The 19,865-nt window shown below is 46.5% G+C and overlaps 1 protein-coding gene across 3 annotated transcripts in view; it reads left to right on the top strand.

Annotated features, from left to right (window-relative positions):
* The window catches only part of SRPX (sushi repeat containing protein X-linked), a 101,797-nt gene that overhangs the window by 24,104 nt on the left and 57,828 nt on the right, over positions 1–19,865 (top strand). The window lies entirely within an intron of this gene.

The raw sequence follows: 19,865 nt of genomic DNA, 5'->3' as shown, positions 1-19,865 counted from the left end.
GGGGCTGTGGGCGAGGGGAGGGTGGGGGGCGGGGGGAGGGTCTTGGTCAAGAGAGGGGTATGCTTTCTTGTCGGCAGGTGGGGGAGGGGGATGTGGGGAGCCGGGATTCGGAGGAAGGGAAGAAGGGTATGGGAGAAGTGAGGGGGGGCGGGGGAGGGGCAGGGTGCTCTTTCCTTTGCGGCGGTGGTGAGGGGTGAGGGGGGAGGGGAGATGGGGGGGCGGCCAGTGCCTGTGGAGGGATCAAGGGGGAAAGGGGGGGAAGGGAGAGGGGTGGGGCAAATCCCCAAACGAAGGAATGTTGTGCAGATTAGATGGGTGGGGGAGGGGGCTATGCCTTCTCGGGAGATGGTTTTGAGGATGGTCATGGGTCTGGGGTTTGTGCCGGAGGACTTCTATGCCTGTATTCACCCAGTTAATTTGCCTGAGTACGATGTTAGTTTTCTAACGCAGAGGGGTATGGAAATCTTTTGGGAAAGGTATGAGGAGGTGAAAGGAAGGGGAGATTGGAGCAATTATGTGGTTATTCCTATTAGTAGACCTGACTTGGTGCAAGTCACTGTATTGGTACGAAACGAGTCCATTTCAGGGGCAGACCTGGCCTACTGGTTACAGAGGCATGCGGATTTGAGAACCCCGTTATCCAAACTCCCGGATCCAAGTAGGGTGTGGGCAGGGGGGTGGGGGGCTTGGGTTAAGCTAAGACAGGAAGGGCAAGTGGTCAAGCACATTCCTTCTGCGGCTTTTATTGGCCGGGACAGGATTCTCTGTTTTTACAAGGGACAGCCACGGCAGTGTTTCCGTTGCGGATCCTTTCGCCATTATAGTATGTCTTGCCCAGTACAACAGTGTGTAAAGTGCGGGAGTAAGGAGCACTATACAGAAAATTGTTTCTCTATCCGTTGCAATTTGTGCGGGGGTCTGGGGCATGCCTTTAGAGACTGCCCGAGGGCGCGTCATAATAGGAGGGATGAGGGCAGGGGGAATATGATTCGGGGAGAGGGGCAGGATCTAGGTCAGGGGTCTGGGGGTTGGGAGGGCTTGGGAGGAAGGGGGAGGAGAGGGAGGTTTGGGGGTACAGGGGAGGGGTGGTTTGCAGGGGGAAGAGGAGGGTTTACGGTTAGAGGAGGGCGGGGGTCTAGAGAATAGAGGGGGACAGGAGGGGGAGGGAAAGGGAGAGTGGGTTCAAGTGTCAAAATTAAAGAAACGGAAGGTTTCAAAGGGTAAGGGTTTGACATTACAGGGGTCGCCTGGGGTGGGGCAGGGGGGTAATCGATTTCAGATTTTGGAAGAAGAGGATGGGGGGGCAGAGATACAGGGGGAGGGGGATGATGGGGAGAAGGGACCTCAGGAAGAGGGAGGAGGGGAGAGGAGTCGGGGAAAGGATAAGGGGGAAAGGAGTCAAGGTAGGAAGGGAAGGGGTACCCATGACGAGGAGGGGGGGATGGAAGTGGAAGATGCTGGGGTTGGGGAGGAGGAGGGGGTTCCGGTAGGGAAGGGTGGGGGGGGGTAAGAGGAGGATGGGGCAGGGGGTGGTTAGCCAGGAGCAGGCTCAAGGGGACGGTAGTGTAGAGGTAGGAAAGGAGGGGGAGGGGGTGCAGAGGGGAGAGGTTCAAGAGGGGAAGGTTGCAGGGAGGGATTCCGTAGGGTTTAAAAAGAAGAAAGGGAGGAAGAAAGGAATGAGGGAGGGGGGAGGGGAAGGTGGGGATCAGGATACAAGGATAAGGGACTGGGCGGCAGAGATAGGGGATAATGGAGAGGAGGATTACATTCTGGGTAGCAGGTTGCCACAGAGAGTAGATAGTATGCAAAGGAAGGAGGAGAGTGAGGAGTTGCATGAGTCCTAATGGGGGGTATGGCAGGGCTTCTTCTGACGTTCGCCACCCTAAATGTGGCGAGTGTGGCTTCCCAGAGAGCTCAGTGTTTGGCCTATGAGTGCTTTTCTCAGGTTAAGGCCGATTGTTTTCTGATTCAGGAAACGCGTTTGCAGAACCTGGAGCAGCTGAGAAGGGCGCGCAGGGATTGGAGATGGGGACCCTCGGTGTGGGGGCTGGCAGGGGAAAGATATGGGGGAGTGGGGATTTTATTTAAGTCACATAAGGTGGAAATTCAGCGTGTGATGGAACTCGGGGTGGGGAGGTGTTTAGTGGTAGACGTATTATGGCAGGGTATGGCGTTGCGAATTATTAATCTTTATGGGCCACAGACTAGGAAGGAGCGCAGTTTGTTATTAGGGAAGATCAGGCCTTACTTGTTTACTGCACGCCAGGTAATTTGGGGGGGAGATTTCAATTTAATTCTTAGGAAACAGGATAGTGGGGGTACTAAGGTACAGGTGACATATGATGGGGTGCGCTTGCTCGGGATTATGAAAGAGGGGGGGTTGATAGATGTTCACATAGAACATTTCCCAGATGAGGATGGATTCACGTTTAGCAGGGGGAGATGTAGGAGCCGTATTGATCGGTTTTTGGTTCGAAGAGGGGTATGCCAGCGGGGGCCTCGCCTGCTGGACGTGGATTTTTCCGACCATAAACTGCTTCTGGTGGAAGTAGGGGGGTCGGCGGCTCATAGGATAGGTAGGGGGTTGTGGAGGATGAATTTAAGATGGGGCCAGGATGAGGAGGCTCAAAAGAAATATTTGAATTTTTTAGAAGACCAGTTATCCTTACGGGGGATCTTTCCCTCCAGAGGAGAATGGTGGGAGGTGGTGAAAAAACGGACGCGTTTCCTTTTCATGGGACAGGCACGGAGGAGGGGAAGGGAAAGGACACGTTTGGGGATGGCCTTGAAGCAAAGGAAGGATTATTTGATTTCCAAGGGAGGGAGGAAAGAGGATATCCAAGAATTGCAGTGTCTGTTAGAGAAGACTCAATACGATCGGTATTCCTCTTTAGTTTATGAGAGGGACTTTGGTAAATTGATTAGCCCAGATCCCTTCGTTTGTTGTAGGGAAAGAAGAGAGCATAGGGTGGTGGAGGGTTTTAGGGATACTAGGGGGGTGATGCAGGATTCCAAAGAGGGAATATTGAAGGTGGTGGAAGAGCACTTCAGGGGTTTTTTTTCGGATCAGCACTTGGATGGGGGGAGGATGGATCAGTATGTGGAAGGGACTCCGGGGGTGGGGAATTGGGGGTCTCATTTCCAGGCCCTTTCGTGCCCCTGGACACTGCAGGAGGTTGAGGAGGCTATAGGGGCCCTGAGAAAGAGGACATCTCCGGGGCCGGACGGGCTGCCGGCAGAATTTTATCATACGTTTCGCAGGCGCCTGGCTCCGATTCTATTGGATCTCTGGGAAGAGGCACGTCAGAGGGGGTCTCTTCCAAAATCCTTGTTGGAGTCTGCATTGATTTTGTTAAGTAAGGGCAAAGATCCGCAGCTGTTAACTAACTGGAGGCCTATTGCGCTACTAAACTGTGATCGTAAGATCTTTGCGCAGATGCTCTTCAAGCGTATGCGGCAATTCTCGGGGGACTTGTTGGCAGCCTCACAGGCTTGTGGGGTGCCGGGTAGAGGGGTTCTGGAGGCTGCGGCATGGGTGAGGGAAGGTTTAGAGCGGAGTCGGGAGGAGGGGTCAGGGTGGCTGATGGTGGCGCTTGACCAAGAGAAAGCCTTTGACAGGGTCCAATGGGAATTTCTCTGGCGGGTTTTAGAGTATTACGGGTTCCCTAGGGATTGGGTGGCACAATTACGATTGTTATATTCTCATGCACAGGCATTTCCATTGATCAATGGGTGGAAAGGGGGGGAATTTGAGCTGACGGCAGGGGTTCGGCAAGGGTGCCCTTTAAGCCCTTTGCTGTATGCATTTTCTATAGACCCCTTTATTAGGCGTCTGGAGCAGGGTGGGGTGGGAGGATTGAGGGGGGTGGAGGTAAGCACGGGAGAACAGTTGCGGGTGGTGGCATACGCAGACGATATTACTGTGTGGGTGGCGAACAAAGCAGAAGGGGATAAACTTTTGGAGTTCATCCATGATTTCGCAGGGGCTACAGGGTCACGGGTGAATATCCACAAATGCAACAGTTTGTGGTTGGGGCCAGGAGGGGAGCAGTTTGAATTAGGAGGGGGTTTCCCGGGGGTGGTGGATAGAATGAGGGTTTTGGGGATTTACTTTGAGATAGGAGATTATGCTAAATTCAACTGGGACAGTTGTCTTCAGGAAGCAAGGGGGCGGGTGGACAGGTGGAAGAGGTGGAAAATGTCCATGGAAGATCGGGTGAAACTCATCAAGACCCATTTGGTGCCCCTCTTTTTATTCATCAGCTACATTTGTTTGGTACCTGAAAAGTGCTATGCCTCGTTGTATAGCATTTTCTTCCAGCTGCTGTGGGGCAATCGGTTGAATCCAGTTAAACGAAACACCACATATCTATCTAGGAAGGAGGGGGGGGGTAGGGATGATCAATCCGGTTTTGTTTTTTAGTTCTTTGTTTCTGCACTTTAATCTAGGGAGAGCGGTGGGTCAGGCTCCTCCAGGGTGGGCGAGTAGTGTGCTGGGGTGGTGGGAGAGGGTTTGGGGGGGGGTGGAGGAGAGGGGAGAGGGTAGGGGTATTGCGGAAAGGGGCTCCGGAAAGGGTAGGGTACTATAAAACGTTAGTAAATTAGTACGGGTCTGGGGGATTCTAGTGGGGGAGATTAGGGATGGGAAGAGAGGAATCTGGGTGGAGAGAGTGCGCTCCCAGATGTTCTCTTCCCCTCTGGTACTTAGGGATGCTCCTAGGGAAGTGCTGAGGCAGGGGCTACGGAATATCAATTCGGAGAGGATTCCGGCTAAATATCGGGACATTTGCCTGGCTGTCCCTACACGGCAAATTATATGTCAGAGAGAATCTGAGAGATAGGAAGATCCAGGACAGGAACTGTCCAAGGGGGGAATGTGTGGGGAAGTTAGAAACCATGGACCACTTTTTGAAGGACTGTCCCTTTTCCCGGGGGGTGGGTGACAGGGTTTCTGCTCTCCTCCAGATCCCCACGTTCCGTTCCTATACGTATGCGGACTGGGTGTATGGATATCGATTCAAGAGAGGTCAGTTGGATCCGGGGACAGGGTTCTTGATTTCGCTCATTCTCCGGTTCTGTCTTTGGATGGCTCGTTGCCGGGTATCCTTGCACCAAGAAGATAGATCCATTGAACAGGTCAGTTGGGATGTGGTGCGGGCGGTACAGCAAGTGGCGCAATGGGAAAGAGTGGAGAGGGATTCACCGATGGTGTCCTTGTGGTGGAAGCATGTGAGGTTAAAGGCCTTATGATTATAGTTACTGTGATGTTGTGTTGGTTTTAATTGTAGGGGGGGAATAAGGGGGGGAAAGGGAGGGGGAGGGGTGTATATACGTATAGGGGAAGAAGGGATTGTTTTGGTGATAGAATGGTTTGTGTTAGGCATGTGAATAGTGGTATTTATATGATTTCTGTATTTTTGTTATTCGTTGCTGTAAATAAAGAAATCTCCAAGTATCTACCACTCTCTCCGTGAAAGCTTGGCTCTTCAACCAGGCCTTTACTGGAAGAAGTAACTAACTCTTTAGTCTCACTCACACACGCAAGGAGTGATTCGGGCTGCACATACTGCAGCGGGACATGTTTATCCACTCCTACCCTAGCTGAGATAACATTTAACCATTTCTCTGACCTCATGTGCAACTTTCTTTAAATCATTCACCTTACTTTCTAACTCTTCCTACTTTCTTACCCTTCTATATGTTACATCTTTGCTTTACCCTTCGCTATCACCTATAATGTTCTATTACGTATTGTGTTGACGTTGTAAATAGTACACCGTGCCACACTTTGTATTGTTTTTGAATCTTTTTACTGCTGTAATTGTCTATTGCTCATGTTTGAGCTAGTCTTACTGTACACTGCCTTGACTGAATTCCTTCAAAAAGGCAGTAAATAAATCCTAATAAATAAATAAAATAAAGAAATAATACAACAATTACTACAACCTCTCAAAATTTTCACTGAAATTTCCCTGCCCTCAAGGATTAAAGATAAAAAAAAAAGTTATTAAAGAGAGAACCCAGTTAAGTACATAAGTATTGCCATACTGGGACAGACCAAAGGTCCTTCAAGCCCAATCCAGGTCACAAATACCTGGCAAGGTCCCAAAAAAGTACAAAACACTTTATGCTGCTTATCCCAGAAATAAGCAGTGGAGTTTCCCCAAGTCCATTTTAATAATGGTCTATGGACTTTTCCTTTAGGAAGCCATCCAAACTTTTTTTAAAAACCCGCTAAGCTAACCGCCTCTATCACATTCTCTGGCAACGAATTCCAGAGTTTAATTACACATTGAGTGAAGAAAAATGTTCTCAGATTCATATTAAATTTACTACGTTGTAGCTTCATCACATGCCCCCTAGTCCTAGTATTTTCGGAAAGAGTAAACAAGCGATTCACGTCTACCCTTTCCACTCCCCTCATTATTTTATAGACCTCTGTCATACTTCCCCTCAGCCGCCTTTTCTCCAAGCTGAAGAGCCCTAGCCGCTTTAGCCTTTCCTCATAGGGAAGTCGTCCCACCCCCTTTATCATTTTTGTCGCCCTTCTCTGCACCTTTTCTAATTCCACTATATCTTTTTTGAAATGCAGAGACCAGAATTGAACACAATATTCGTGGTGCGGTCGCACCATGGAACGATACAAAGGCATTATAATGTCCTCATTTTTGTTTTCCATTCCTTTCCTAATAATACCTAACATTCTATTTGCTTAGGTATTATTAGGATCTTACCTTTTAAATGGCCCCCAATTTTTTATTTAGTCAAACACCGACGGCTCAGAGCAGTCAGGTATTCCATATCCTAAATCTGCCTTTGGGTTTCTGCCAGGTACTTGTGACTTGGATTGGCCACTGCTGGAACCAGGCTAAATGGACCATTGGTCTGATCCAGTATGGCTGTTCTGATGTACCTCAGTTTACAGACAGGCTTATTTTCGAAAGAGAAGGGCGCCCATCTTTCGACACAAATCGGAAGATGAGCCGCCTCCTCACAGGGTCGCCCAAATCGGCATAATCGAAAGCCAGTTTTGGATGTCCTCAACTGCTTTCTGTCGCGGGGATGACCAAAGTTCATGGGGGCGTGTCGGAAGCATAGCGAAGGCGGGACTGGGGCGTGCTTAACACATGGTCGTCCTCGGCCGATAATGGAAAAAAGAAGGGCGTCCCTGATGAACACTTGGACAACTTTACTTGGTCCTTTTTTTTTTTTTACGACCAATTCACAAAAATGTGCCCTAAATGACCAGATGACCACCGGAGGGAATCGGGGATGACCTCCCCTTACTCCCCCAGTGGTCAATAACCCTCTCCCACCCTAAAAAAAATGTTTTAAAATATTTTTTCCAGCCTCTATGCCAGCCTCAAATATCATACCCAGCTCCATGACAGCAGTATGCAGGTCCCTGGAGCAGTTTTAGTGGATACTGCAGTGCACTTCAGGCAGGCGGACCCAGTCCCATCCCCCCCCACCTGTTACATTTGTGGTGGTAAATGTGAGCCCTCCAAAATCCACCAGAAACCCACTGTACCCACATGTAGGTGCCCCCCTTCATTCCTAAGGGCTATGGTAGTGGTGTACAGTTGTGGGGAGTGGGTTTTGGGGGAGGGTGGGGGGCTCAGCACACAAGGTAAGGGAGCTATGCACCTGGGAGCTTTTTCTGAAGTCCACTGCAGTGCCCCCTAGAGTGTCCGGTTGGTGTCCTGTCATGTGAGGGGGACCAGTGTACTACAAATGCTGGCTCCTCCCACGACCAAATGGCTTGGATTTGGTCATTTGTGAGATGGGCGTCCTCGGTTTCCATTGTTGCCGAAAATCGGGGACGACCATCTCTAAGGACGACCATCTCTAAGGTCGACCTAAATGTTGAGATTTGGGCATCCCCGTCTGTATTATCGAAACGAAAGATGGCCGCCCATCTTGTTTAGATAATACGGGTTTCCCTGCCCCTTCTCGGGACGTCCTGCGAGGAAGTCCTCAGGAAAACTTGGGCGCCCCCTTTGATTATGCCCCTCAGAGCCACATAGGAACAGAAGGGACCCCTCAATCCTTCCAGGCTACAGCCAGGCCCAGTCTCATAGCACTTAAACAATGCTGTATGAAAGAGGTCCTGGTATCTCAGAATCCAGGAATACATTTTACTTAAAAGGAAGGGACCAAACTACTCTTGAGCAGGCGCATCCGGAATTGGACACTCCTTCAATAGGCCTGTGCTTTGGGACGTCACTACCAGATATGTAACATAGTCCCCTGACTCCCACACCCACGCCAACAAGTTCATAGTAACATAGTAAATGACAGCAGATAAAGACCTGAACGAGCCTGTGCGAGGAATGAGGCTGAAAGCATGCTGCCAAGGAAGGTCTGCTAAAGCTGGGCAGTACTGGAAAAGGGATACTGCAGTTCAGCGCATATACTTTGTATTAAGTCACTGCTGTGTGTGTGCATGCGTGTGACAGAAAACCTGGACTGGAATTCCATGTAAAACAGGAATTAAATGGAAGCAATAAGGAATCACCCATTACGATTGCTTATTAAGGCCTTGGACAAGGTAATCTCACTGGCCTGTAGGGGGCGCTAGGTCCAGAACACCGAGGATCCAGGACCGGGACGGTCTGGGATCATCACACCCCCTCCTCCCCTTAGGACATCCCATTCAAGTGTTTGCTTGAGGGCCTGAAGTGCGTAGCAGGAGTGTAACGACACAGAAATGTCCCTAAGCGGCATTTCCCCAAACACTCACATCCTACCCACTGCAATCACGGCTGAGCAAGAGATGCCAATGGACAGGGCACAGCTTTGGCACCCTTGCCTCCTTCGGATGCAGTGCGGCCACTAGAAGAAATTCTTGCAGGAAGGATCTGATTGAACAAACTCTCTAGACACTGAAGTGATGGCCAGAGCTATCGTGAGAGAGTTAAGGAGGCTTTTTACTAATACTTGATCTAATCTTGGAGTTAAGGTTCTTCTTCCAGAGGGAAGGGCCATCCTTAAGGGGCGAGGTGAGCATCAAGGGATCTGCCCCTCCCCGCCCCCCCGCAACCAGCCACAGAATCCACGAAAAGGCAAAATCGCAAATATTACACCAATCTCTAGAACAAACCTCTTTACTGAGAAAGGAGAACAAGCCAAACTGCTACAGATTCCTAAACAGAAACCATATGCTGACAAAATTCCTCACCAAACACAGAATACGTGATCACACATTAGAAACAGACATGTTCAGACATAAATTGAATGGAAACTCCAACAAGCCCGAGTGTTCACGCAGTGCAAGGCTGCCTGTACTTCAGGAAACAGGTGACAGCTAATTCAAACCTCTGGGTGTTATCCTAGATCAACACTTGTCATTTACTAGTCAAATTACATCTGTAGTTAAACACTCTTTCAGGGCTCTGTAGTGCCGTCGTTCTGGGAATGATGAAAACCATTTTCCAACTGTTCCTCGTAATCGTTGCAACAAAACTGAATGACTAATAGAGTCAAATGCAACAAAAATGTCCAACGAGACTAGAAAAAAAATAGACTCGCCTTTATCAAATCCACCCCTAATAAGATCAGACATATAGAGAAGTAGACTGTGTATCATGTTCACTCCTAAAACCAAATTGATCTCGATCCAGGACCTGATGGTCATTCATAAACTCAAGTAACTGAGCTAGTATGGCTTTTTCAATCATTTTTGCCAAAAACGGGAGAGAAGAGAGAGATCTAAAATTCTCTACCTTAGAGACATGTGGAGGGGCATAATCGAACGGGGCGCCCAAGTTTTCATGAGGGCGTCCTCGCGGGACGGCCCCACGAAGGGTCGGGGAAACTCGTATTATCAAAACAAGATGGGCGTCCATCTTTCATTTCGATAATACGGTTGGGGACACCCAAATCTCAACATTTAGGTCGACCTTAGAGATGGTCGACCTAAATGTTGAGATGGTCGACCTTAGAGATGGTTGTCCCCGGTTTTCGGCCATAATGGAAACCGAGGACGCCCATCTCAAAAATGACCAAATCCAAGCCCTTTGGTCGTGGGAGGAGCCAGAATTCGTAGTGCACTGGTCCCCCTGACATGCCAGGACACCAACCGGGCACCCTAGGGGGCACTGCAGTGGACTTCACAAATTGCTCCCAGGTGCATTGCTCCCTTACCTTGGGTGCTGAGCCCCCCAAAACCCACTCCCCACAACTGTAAACCACTACCATAGCCGTAAGGGGTGAAGGGGGTTACCTACATATAGGTACAATGGGTTTCGGGTGGGTTTTGGAGGGCTCCCATTTACCAGCACAAGTGTAACAGGTACAGAATGAGACCGATTTTCGTGGGTGCAACTTCATCTAAGGATCAGACAAAACAGTATTCCAAAAGTCGACAGCATCACCTAAACATTTTTCATGAAGTCCTACCATTTTTGAACTGACTACAGATCTTAAAGTTAGTCGTTTCAAATAAATCTCACTTCTCAATAATGTTCTCAGTAACTTTATACATCTGTTTTCTACCAATACTCACATTAAAACTTAGCAACACACGATCAGACCAAAGAAAATACGTAAAGTCTTTATCTGACAGACTAAAATCAGTAGAGCCTTTATCTATAAAAGTAAGATCTAAAATGTGACCCTTACGATGAGTTGCCTGGCCAATCTGTTTCCATCCTAGCATATAAATCATAGCTAAAAATTCAGCAACCCTACTAACCGTACTGCTACAATCATTAGGAACATTAAAATCCTCCCCAAATAACTGTGTTAGATGGAGCAAATTTCAAACTAATCACCACGTCAATTAAGTGAGAATAATCATTACTTTAAATCCCAGGAGCACAGTAACATAATAAAATACATACATTTTTAGAACACAATCCAGCTTATTTTCGAAAGAGAAAAACGCCTATAGTGCGACCTAAATCGGGAGATAGACGTTTGTCTCGCAAAGGTGCCCAAATTGGTATAATCGAAAGCCGATTTTGGGCGTTTCCAACTGCACTCCGTCGCGGAAACGAATAAAGTAGACGGGGGCGTGTCGGAGGCGTGGTGTAGGCGGAACTGGGGCGTGGTTATCAGAGGAGAGATGGGCGTCTTTAGCTGATAATCGAAAAAAAAGGCGTTTTTACCGTGATTTTGGGTCACTTTTTTTGGACCCTTTTTTTTCACGAACAAGTCCCAAAAAATGCTCCAACTGCCCAGATGACCACTGGAGGGAATCGGGGATGACCTCCCCGGACTCCCCCAGTGGTCACTAACCCCCTCCCACCAAAAAAACCCCCACTTTACAAATTTTTTTTCCAGCCTCTATGCCAGCCTCAAATGCCGTACCCACCTCCATGACAGCAGAATGTGTTCGATCCTCTCACAGCCTTTCCCTGGGTCAGATGTGGCTCTCGGGTGCACTACAGGGTCACATCAGCACTGCATTGTGGTGGGTGTAGGGTATTGGGCTCCATGATTTAATTAGCTTGTGTTACAGTCTCACTATGTTGGTAATTGGTAGGCTCTTCTCCCATGGTGCTTTTCCACCTGCCTACTGGGTCAGAGTGTGCCCTGTTGTGTTTCCAGTAGTCCATGAGGTAGTGGCCATTTTTGTAAGCCAGTTTTAGATCCCTTCCACGTGTTAGCCATGTTAGAGAACTTAGTTCTTACCTTGAATGTGGCTGAAAGAGGGCATTGTACAGCATTCTGCCAGCTCTGACCTACTGCTCATCTCAGTACCAGGGAGACTCGTTGCCAGTGGGGCACAACCTCTGATTTGCAGTTAACTGTGAGTAAAGGCGGTTATTCCAATAAAGGATGTTTTCGGAGAGATTAGTCTTCGGGTGTCAACTGGTGTGCCAATGTTATATAGCAGCAACCAGTCCTAGAGGCCTGCGTGTATGCAGGTCCCTGGAGCTCTTTTAGTGGGTACCGCAGTGCACTTCAGCCAGATGGCCCCAGGCCCATTCCCCCCCACCTGTAACACTTGTGCTGGTAAATGGGAGGCCTCCAAAACCCACTGTACCCACATGTAGGTGCCCCCTTCACCCCTAAGAGCTATGGCAGTGTTGTACATTTGTGGGTAGTGGGTTTTGGGGGAGGGGGGTTGGGAGCTATGCATGTGGGAGCTTTTTCTGAAGTCCACCGCACTGACCTAGGGTGCCCAGTTGGTGTCCTGGCATATCAGGGGGGCCAGTGTACTACCAATCCTGGCCCCTCCCACGACCAAATGGCTCGGATTAGGACGTTTTTGAGCTGGGCGTTTTTAGTTTCCATTATCGCTAAAAAAAACAAACGCCCAGCTCAAAAACGTCCATTTTTTCGAAAATTCGGTTCGGCCCGCCCCTTCACGGACCCGTTCTCGGAGATAAACGCCCATGGAGATAGGCGTTTCCGTTCAATTATGCCCCTCCACGCCAATAATTCAAATCCTGGGGCTTTCAAAACCTAATTTTTTTACCAAATGAATAAAATCTTTAAAAATCACAAGAACCCCACCTCCCTTTTTATTGAGTTGGGGCTGAGAAATAACATAGAAATCAGGGAGACAAATCTAATTTAAAATCATAATATCTTCAGCTAACAGCCATGTTTCAGTAATACATACAATATCATAGCCCCGCCCCCATCCCTAAGTGGTGACTTAAACTTAATTGAAGCCTGCAACACAACTATACTAAAGTTCGTAATGGTCATCACACAACTCTCCCGTTGTACGATTCCTTCACGTGGTCCTACCACATGAACCTTTTCCTACCACAACATCACCTTGTATTTGTTTACTCTCCGGCACCATGTAAGCCACATTGAGCCGACAAATAGGTGGGAAAATGTGGGATACAAATGTAACAAATAAATTCAAACATGCGTGGGATATGCATAAAGGAATCCTGTGCAGTAGGAATGGAACCTCAGAAGCTTAGCCGAAATTGGGTGGCAGAGCAGGTTAGGGAAGAGGGGTTGGTGGTTGGGAGGCGAGGATAGTGGAGGGCAGACTTATACGGTCTGTGCCAGAGCCGGTGGTGGGAGGCGGGGATAGTGCTGGGCAGACTTATACGGTCTGTGCCAGAGCCGGTGGTGGGAGGCGGGGATAGTGCTGGGCAGACTTATACGGTCTGTGCCAGAGCTGGTGGTGGGAGGCGGGGCTGGTGGTTGGGAGGCGGGGATAGTGCTGGGCAGACTTATACGGTCTGTGCCAGAACCGGTGGTGGGAGGCGGGGCTGGTGGTTGGGAGGCGGGGACAGTGCTGGGCAGACTTATACGGTCTGTGCCCTGAAAAAGACAGGTACAAATCAAGGTAAGGTATAAACATATGAGTTTATCTTGTTGGGCAGATTGGATGGACCATGCAGGTCTTTTTCTGCCGTCATCTACTATGTTACTATGTAACAAATAAATAAAATAAATTTGCATCTCTGAATAAATGTATGACCAACGACTGCGCCGATAAACATTTCAGGGGTAATTGTTTAAAGAAGGGGCAAAGGGGATCTTTTACTAAGCTGAGGTAGTGTTTTTAGCTCATGGTAGAAATCAGCTGGCGGTAAAAGCCGAGACGCCCATTATATTCCTATGGTTGTCTCATATTTACTGCCAGCTGATTTCTACCACAAGTTAAAAATGCTATTGCAGCTTCGTAAACCACCCCCAAAATGTAGGCATCAAGAACTTGCGTAAATGACCCAAATTGCCATTAGGTATGCACACAGGTGTGCACATGGGGGGGGGGGGGGGGGGAGATTCTATATACGGCGTCTGGAAAATCTGTGCAGAAATCATTTTCGCCTAAGCGTATTCTATCAGATTTAGCTGCAGTACATAGAATGCGCTTGGTTGATAGCCAGGGCTTAAAACTACACCCAATCCATTTACACTAACGAAAATGTGGTGTAAATCCCTGCACGTAGATTGACGCGGACTGGGCCATCTTCTTTATCAACGCACATAAATTTGGGAATGCCCAGGAAATGCTCATTTCCCTGTCCATAATCAACGCCCCTTTTTGGATGTGCACATTAGAATTTAGTCGTTGTGCGTTACAGATTATGCTTAGCGAGTTATGTGCATAAATTCTAATTATCGGTAATTGGTGCTCATTATTTTTTGTTATGTGCTGTTAACAATGCTGATTGGCTTGTTAATCCAGTTAAGTTACGCACGTTGTTATGGAATATGCTTAGATTTTATTTATTTATTTGTTGTATTTGTACCCCACATTTTCCCACCTATTTGCAGGCTCAATATGGTTTACATAGTACCATCAAAGGCGTTTGCCCAGTCGGTGGATAACAAATACAAAGTTGTATAGTGATCATATGAGGTGTAAGTGGAGGGTCGGAATGGATGAAGATTGCGTGATGTCCTCTTCGATTATAGTCATGCTGCGTTGGTAGGTGAAGAGGGTTACGTTGGGTCGTTGGGGTAGGCCTTTTTGAAGAGGTTGGGTTTTAGTGATTTCCTGAAGTTCAAGTGGTCATGGATTGTTTTCACAGCTTTTGGGAGCCCATTCCATAGTTGTGCGCTTATGTAGGAGAAGCCGGCTGCGTAAGTTGTTTTGTATTTCAGTCCTTTGCAATTTGGGTAGTGTAGGTTTAGGTAGGATCTTGACGATCTGACTTTGTTTCTTATTGGTAAGTCTATAAGGTCTGTCATGTATCCTGGGACTACGCTGTATATGATTTTGGGGACTAAGGTGCAGATTTTGAAGATGATCCATTCTTTGATTGGGAGCCAATGCAACTTTTCTCGGAGGGGTTTGGCACTTTCGAAGCGTGTTTTGCTCAATATCAGCCTGGCTGTAGTATTTTGGGTGGTCTGGAGTTTTTTTATGAGTTGTCCTTTGCAGCCCGCGTAGATTCCGTTGCAATAGTCTGCATGGCTTAGGACCATTGATTGTATTAGGTATTGAAAAGTTGCTCTTGGGAAGAAAGGTTTTAATCGTTTGAGCTTCCACATTGAATAGAACATATTCTCTGTTACAGAGTTTACTTGGTTCTCGAGGGTAAGATTGCGATCGAGTGTGACACCGAGTATTTTCAAACTGTCCGAGGTAGAGAGGGTATGTCCTGGAGTATTTATGGCTGTGGGTTTGTATTTGTTATATGGAGAGGAGAGGCAATGTATTTTTTTCGATGTTCAGTTTCAGTTGGAATGAGTTTGCCCAGGAGTCTATGATGTTCAGACTATCATTGATTTTATTGGTTATTTTGGCGCGGAACACTAGGCGTGATGTACAGAATCCGGCAGATAATGGGAGAAATTCTTTAAATGGCACCCAAAGTTAGGCGCCAGGAAGATCAGCAATAAACTAGCAATCTTCAAATGGCGCTCTGCACGAAGAATAGTAGTTTGGCACAGATCTCACGCCTAACTTTGGGCGTGGTACTTACGCCTGTTGAAACCTGGTGTAAATGCTGGTGTTCAGTTGTGTGTGTCAATGATCCTGTTCTATAACATTGTGCGTAATTTCTGGGAACGCCCCTGACTTGCTCATGCCCCTCCCATGGCCACACCCCCTTCAAATTGCACACTGTAAAATATAGGCACGCATTTTATAGAATAGGGCAAAGGGCAGATCGGAGCATAAACCCAAATGAGTGCCAATTAGAAGCAATTATTGAGTGTTAATGGCTTATTAATTAATTACTTTACACTACATGAATCTGGGAACCGTGCTCAAACTTTGGACAACCTATATAGAATCTGGGGGAATTCTGGCTGCATACCAATCTGTCAAATGATGGTTAGATGCTATTGGCATGAACTTTGTAAGTGGGAGTTAGATAGGGGCAAATTCTGTGTGCAGAATGTAATAAGAAAGGGGAAAGGGAAATGGGACTTGATATACTGCCTTTCTGAGGTTTTTACAACTACATTCAAAGCGGTTTACATATATTCAGGTACTTATTTTGTACCAGGGGCAATGGAGGGTTAAGTGACTTGCCCAGAGTCACAAAGAGCTGCAGTGGGAATCGAACTCAGTTCCCCAGGATCAAAGTCCACAGCACTAACCACTAGGCTACTCCTCCACTCATTCCACCAATAAGAGCCAACCTCATCAGTGATGTCACAATGGCTTAAAGTCCATTGCACTAACCACTAGGCTACTCCTCCACTCATTCCACCAATAAGAGCCAACCTCATCAGTGATGTCACAATGGCTTGATTGCCCGATACTTGACTCACTTCTGATATTGTGATGTCATAAGGGAAAGGGAAATGGGACTTGATATACTGCCTTTCTGTGTTTTTGCAACTACATTCAAAGTGGTTTATATATATTCAGGTACTTATTTTGTACCAGGGGCAATGGAGGGTTAAGTGACTTGCCCAGAGTCACAAAGAGCTGCAGTGGGAATCGAACTCAGTTCCCCAGGATCAAAGTCCACAGCACTAACCACTAGGCTGCTACTCCTCCACTCATTCCACCAATAAGAGCCAACCTCATCAGTGATGTCACAATGGCTTGATTGCCCGATACTTAACTCACTTCTGATATTGTGATGTCATAAGGGAAAGGGAAATGGGACTTGATATACCGTCTTTCTGTGTTTTTGCAACTACATTCAAAGTGGTTTACATAGTATATTCAAGTACTTATTTGTACCAGGGGCAATGGAGGGTTAAGTGACTTGCCCAGAGTCACAAGGAGCTGCAGTGGGAATTGAACTCAGTTCCCCAGGATCAAAGTCCACTGCACTAACCACTAGGCTACTCCATACTGAGACAGACTGATGGGTCCATCAAACCCAGTATCGTGTTTCTAACAGTGGCCAATCCAGGTCACAAGTATCTGGCAAAATCCCAGAACAGTAAAACAGATTTTATTCTCCTGATCCTAGAAATAAGCAGTGGATTTTCCAAGTCCATTGTTATTTATTTATTAAGCTTTATTTACCGCCTTTTTGAAGGAATTCACTCAAGGTGGTGTACAGTAAGAATAGATCAAATATGAGCAATAGGTAATTAGAGCAGTAAAAATATTCAAATAACAGTACAAAGTATGGCATGGAAGGGCATTTTCGATATGACGTCTAAGTCTGACTTTGGATGTTTTGCAAAAAACGTCCAAAATCCGAATAGGAAAGAAGGTCATTTTCAAAAAAGAAAAACGGCTATCTTTTGTTTTCGAAAATACTGTTCCGAACAACATTTTGTGATTTGGACGTTTTGTTTTTTCGTCAATTTTTGAAAAAAAAAAAAAAATCCAAGTGCAAAACGCACAAAATCAAGTCATTGGGATGTAGGAGCAGCCAGCATTTTTAGTAGATTGGTCCCCCTGACATCCCAGGACAGCAATAGGGCGCCGTAGGGGGCACTGCAGTGGACTTCGTAAAATGCTCTCAGGTACACATCTCACCATTTCTCCCTTACCTTGTGTGCTGAGCCCCCCAAAACCCACCCAAAACTCAGTACCCCCAACGGTACACCACTACCATAGCCCTTACGGGTGAAGGGGGCACCTATATGTGGGTACAGTGGGTTTCTGGTGAGTTTTGGAGGGCTCACAGTTTCCTCCACAAGTGTTACAGGTAGGGGGATGTAGGAGCCTGGATCCATCTGTCTGCAGCGCACTGCATCCACCACTAGGGACCTGCATGCTGTTGTAATGGACCTGAGGTTGGCATAAAGGTTGGTAAGTAATGTTTTTCATCTCATTTTGGGGGGAGTGGAAGGGGGTTAGTGACTACTGGCGGAGTAAGGGGCGGTCATCCCTGATTTTCTCTAGTGGTCATCTGGTTATTTTCTTAGGAATGCCCAAGTTCCGCCCTGAACACGCCTCTGGCACTCCCCTTTGAGATTTGGACGCACTTCTGACGGACTTCAGAGAAAAACATCTAAAAATGCATCTAAAAAACATCTAAAAAAGCACGCAAATATGGAACGCACTACCAAATGTCATAAAAACAATGCACGACCTAAAAATCTTCCGGAAACTACTGAAAACCAACTTGTTCAAAAGGGCATGCCACAAAGATCCATCCTAAACACTAGGAAACAGAACTCTACCAAAACATAACAAAACCGAACTTCCTTACACGTGACTGCTTCAACCACTCCATCACTAATGAAAATCTTCGAACTACCTTGCTACCTCTTATGCTGAATTGAATTCTCTATATTTGACTGTTTAACTACTCTATAAATTACCGCCTAACTACTCTATAACTTACTTTTCAGATACGAACTTTGTATTTCTCATTCCAGAAATGGCGATCGCCACTACGGCACAATGTAAGCCACATAGAGCCTGCAAATAGGTGGGAAAATGTGGGATACAAATGCAACAAATAAATAAATAAATAAAATAGGTTTGAAAATGCCTATTTGGATGTTTTTGTGAGAAAAACATCCAAACGCGGACTTATGCCACTTTTTGGATGTTTTTCTCTTTTGAAAATGAGCCCGATAGTGTACTACTTACAATGTCAACACAATACATTATAGAACATTAATAATCTTAATAATGGCTTATGGACTTTTCTTTTAGGAAATTAGCTAAACCTTTTTTTAAACCCTGCTAAGCTAACTCACCACATTCTCTGGGAATGCATCAGTAGAATGATAGATCCTACTGTTCTCTGCTTCTGAAGAGAGCTTACTCTTTGGGGAAGAAAGGCTGGTACCTAAGAGAGAGAGAGACTGGGTTGTGGCAGGAGCAGGTGGTTCAGAAAGAAGAGAGATGCAATGTTATAGATTCTAGTGGAACATATCTGGTAAGAAGTAGTGTCTTGAGAGAGAGAGAGAGAATTCTAAACATCACCAGATGTCTCTTACTGTTCTGTACTTTTGCAAGTTTTTTCTCCTACCACAGATGTATTACTTTGGCAACACATGTACAAGCTGTCAAGATAATGAAGGCTCTTGAATTTGAATTTGAGAAATGAAGATTTGGGGGAGGGGAGGGAGAGAGATAGAAACTGCTGTATTTTAAGCACAGCCCCCTGTTTAATGTGGCAGATTTTTCAAGATCCAGTGGCAAGTGTTTTCAAATTCTGTAGCAATTATGTGGCACGTTTTCAAAGATTTGCATATATTTTTTTTTCAATTTTAAAGTTTTTATTGAGAGCTTAACAAGCATAACACCACAAAATACTGAACACGTATTACATTCCTTATTGAACATTATTCCTCCAAAGTCAACATTTACATATATGGGTGCATAGTTCTCTTTTCAACCTACCCACTCTCCGTTTTTATCCCCCCCTCCTCCCTTCCTTGATCTGTTTATTCCCCTCCCCCCTCCCTCCTTTTCCCACCCAAACTAACTCCCTTCCCTTCCCCTGAACATAGTAACTTAAACTTTACATTTCACCCAGTATGTTATCCAAATGTACCCACTCCTCTGCATCTAATAGATTTGCATATATTTGCGTATTAAGCTGTGCAGTTTTTAAAAACATTTTTGAAAATGTCTTTCTCTAGCATTTCTTATATATGCAAATCTCTGAAGACATATCTCTTCAACAAGGCATACAATGAGAACTAATAGCCACACTAATTCACCCGACAACCCACTCAGTCAAGATAGCTCACCTAATATAACTACCTTAATCAATCCTTTCCTTCCTCGTTCTACCCTTATTTAACCTCTGCACCATATTAAATGCAACTGACACCCGGCAATGACAATGCTAACAAAACTACGTAAGCCACATTGAGCCTGCAAATAGGTGGGATAATGTGGGATACAAATGCAAGCAATAAATAAATAAATAAATATCCAATCTATTTATTTGGCCTTCTTTTAGGGGAAAAGGATGTCGGTGAATGATGCTGGAAGGGATCCAGGGGATGATGAATAAGGGAAGGGATGTGGAGAATGGAGGGAGTGGGAATCTCAGGGGAAGGAAGTAGAGAAAGGATCTCGGGCAAGATGGGCAGAGGGATAGGGGTGG

The sequence above is a fragment of the Microcaecilia unicolor genome, chromosome 4 (assembly GCF_901765095.1).
Source record: "Microcaecilia unicolor chromosome 4, aMicUni1.1, whole genome shotgun sequence".
Taxonomy (NCBI): Eukaryota; Metazoa; Chordata; class Amphibia; order Gymnophiona; family Siphonopidae; genus Microcaecilia; species Microcaecilia unicolor.
Note: the sequence above shows the minus strand (reverse complement) of the source record. Positions and strands in the feature narration are given on the sequence as shown.